At 45.6% G+C, this 3,562-nt stretch overlaps 1 pseudogene; it reads left to right on the forward strand.

Moving 5' to 3' along the window:
• The first annotated feature begins 289 nt into the window (after positions 1-289).
• On the forward strand, positions 290-405 carry LOC112472135 (annotated as a pseudogene).
• The last annotated feature ends 3,157 nt before the right edge of the window (positions 406-3,562 follow it).

Raw genomic sequence — 3,562 nt, forward strand, 5'->3', positions numbered from 1 at the left:
AGAAAATGTACAGAATGCCTGTGGGAAAGTTTGATTCTTCATGGAAGGTCTCCGAGTGTACTTGGATTGGCAAACACACATTCTTCTTCTAGAACAAAAATTCTATACAGAGGAAAATGCTCCCTACCCTACAGTTTGTGACTAATGCTGTCATTTTGAATGCACTCTTGAATCAGGAATCACTCAACAAACACACAAAAAAATCACACTCGACAATCTCCCCAGTTAGCACATCTGCTTTACATGCAGAAGGTCCTGGGTTTGCGCCCCAGTGGAGCCACAGTCCATGGTCTACAGATATGCCACCTTGAACAAGCCCGATGTCTGATCTCAGAAGCTAAGCAGGGTCAGGCCTGGTAAGTACTTGGATGGGAGACCACCTAGGAACACCAGGTTCTGTAGGCATAAATAATAATAATAAATAAATGCATAAACAATAAAACAACATTTCTATCACAAAGGAAGGAAGGCGAGCTTACATGTGGAATAGATGGTTCCTTCGCAGCGGCCCTGTCTCCAGAAGGCTCCTCTACCACGTTGGGTGTGGTTAGGGAAACACAGAGAAAGTGTCAGTCATTGGCGATGCTGCCCAGGACATATTCAGGGATCTGTGCCTGATGTGGACTTTGGACTCGAGGGTGTGGATGTGGCTGGTTGATCAGTAGGAACTGAGGTGTTCAGCAAGGCTGTATTCCTGGGCAGATGAAGGAAGTTACAAAAAAGCAGGAAAAAAGGAGAAATACAGCCCTTGGCTTTCTAGCTAACGGGAACCTAATCCATGGAAAATGGTCAATCTAACGAGTAAGCACTAAAATGGAAAAGTCTTATGATTTTTCTACGGTTGTAAAATTCAGCTAAATTGCCACCCTCTTTTTCACGTCTTCCAAAATCAATTCTTCGGGCAGAATTTACAGATGCTACTATTGGATTTATACTCTCTTCTATAAGATTATGTTGTTGATGAAAAGGAAACTGATTGGGGGACCAAACTCAAGTCTAGGAAAAGTATCTCTTTAGATTTACTCACTAATCGTTTTTCATAAACAAAATCAAATGCAGAATATTTGAAAATACTGAAATCTCATGATTTAAAATAGTCACTATCAGCTGTGTAATATTTTCCTCCCAGTTTTTTTTTTCAATAGATCACACATATCCTTAGAGTCATTGGTTGTCCATGCTCACACTGCCCATAGACAGGAGGACAGTTCCTCACACAGGGGAGGCCAGGAAAAGCATTGACACTCTCTACCCCAGTAGCGTAAAAGATGTGCAGTAAGGCTGAGGGACGTCTGGGTCTCCACCAGTTCACGTTTGAGTGCTTACTTGCCACTGTCCTAGCGTAGGTTTTTACAGGGTTTGTGAGCTTCTAAGGTTTATTGTGATGTAGTCTTCCTGACTCTTAACTGCCCCAAAGCAGGGGCTGACCCCTCACTGACAGGAGCTGCTCTACATTAACCTCTCACTTCTTACAACTTCTCAGCTGACCAAGAGCATGTGGGCCCTCCATGTGCCTTTCACACCAATGGCTATGCCATGGCCAGCTGTTACGTGCACCTGTGGCTGCCCCGAGCAATGTGACACTGAGAACATCTTCTCAAGATGAGCTGTGTATGAGAGCTGTGTAGGCACTAGCACTTCCAGGCATGGCCACAGAAGGTGACCTACTTATGACTATTACCTGATTGAATACAGGTAAACCTTCAGAATAATAAGTGACCGGTGCCAAGTCATTGCTCTGTAAGTGTCCAATCATTGCGCGACTGCAAATACAAGCTAGATGTTCGGTAGTGGTTACCTCCAGAGAGGGGACTTGGGTGACTCCAGGGCAAAGGAGAGTGGAAGGTCACTTTTCATTGTTCCCATAGGACTGATGTTTTCTATCTCATGAGAAGTATCTGTTGTCATTTCCTGGGATCCCCACGACAACCCTGCAGCAAGAGAGGCAAAGCAGGAGCTGAGACCCATACTTTACCATGAAGATCACAGAAATTTAGAGCGATTAAGTGACTTGCCCAGAGTTACAAGAGTGATGAGAGATGGGTTTAGTGTAATAACGTGTTTGGTGTCCTGAGGACAGAAGTCCAGAACTCTTCTGACACCTGACTTCGTCCCTGGATGCCTGAAGCAAGCGCTCTCCTCACTGTCTTTCTAAAATGCGCCTACCACTGCTTTCTGTGGTAGGTGATGCCCTTGAGGAGGAGGCTGAGCCACTAGGAGTCCATCATATACGAGACTTCTCTCCGATCATAGTGCCTCAGGGGACCAGGGACATCCCAACTTGTTACTATCCTCCCCCAGCGTCTGCCCACAGTCAGTTAGTTATCTCACTCTGAGCCTTCCCCCTGACCAGGGTTCCACCCCGAGCCACCAGTTGTCTGGGTGACTCCCAAGCCAACTCAGAACATTCTGGACCAACTGGCTGCCACATGACATTTGAAAACTTAGCTTCCCTTTCATGACCAACCCTGGATGTGGAGTTGATGCCCATGACCTGAGGATGTGGTTCTTTTGTGCTTCAGTGAATTAAGGCTGAAAGCTCCACTGTTTACTAACTATTGCTCTGAGCAACTGTCTGAGCAGCCTGAGCTAAGTCCTGCCTGAGTGTGCACTGGCTCTCAGTGTGCACCTTCCCTGCCCAAGACCTTCTTCAACAAAATTCAGTCTCTGCTACTGCCTCCTCCATTCTGACACTATGCAGGGGCAGTGGACAGAGTCCGATTTCCTCTGAGAAGGATCTCTCCTTAGCCGCTTACCCCACAACAGGACCTTCAAAGAGAACCACCAAGCCCTCCTAATCTATGTCACCCAGTGTTCATTCCACCTACTCGAAGGCTCTGTCCCATCTCATCAGTCTCCCAGGCAGCACCCAAACTTTCAGTGATCCTGTCCATATCAATCCATGGACATGCCTCATGAAATCACAGTTTTTCTCTTTTCTTAAATCTCTGGATTTAGAATACTTACATTTAGCTCAGATTTTGGCATCCACATTCTGAGGAGTTGACCTGGAATTCCCCTTCCCTGTCATGTCTACTGCTGGCATGGATTCTCAGTCTCTGTGAATGCGTGGAACAATTCTCCCGACCCAAAGCAGTATAGGAGTTTTCTTCTGGATCAGTTCTCTGGAGAGTGAGGACAGTGTTCATTAGGGAATCTTAAATTGTTCTAACTTTAGGAAAATGATAGGACAGCCCACTTGAGAGAAGAATCAGAAATATCAATTAGGTAATACTACAAACCTATAAAGACACTTACAACCCTGTAGTCAAAATGGGAGTGTTAGCAATGGTTTTAAAAATGACGAATGTATTTTTAGTCAAGGTTATCTGGCCCCTTTGATGGAGCTGCATTTAGAAGGTCAATATGAACCTACTTCCAGAACAAATGAAGTTCCCATCTCTATATCTCGAGCAGTGAGTATCTGAGAATGTCTCGCCTCCTCCCTCCCAACTCTCAGAGTGACAGATGCAACGAAAGGCAGGAAGGGCATCATCACATTTCCATGGTGACGGGTCATGTCACACAATTTTCAGGGTGAACGTACGCTGCACAACCTGGG

The sequence above is a fragment of the Pteropus alecto genome, unplaced genomic scaffold (genome assembly GCF_000325575.1).
Source record: "Pteropus alecto unplaced genomic scaffold, ASM32557v1 scaffold379, whole genome shotgun sequence".
Classification (NCBI taxonomy): domain Eukaryota; kingdom Metazoa; phylum Chordata; class Mammalia; order Chiroptera; family Pteropodidae; genus Pteropus; species Pteropus alecto.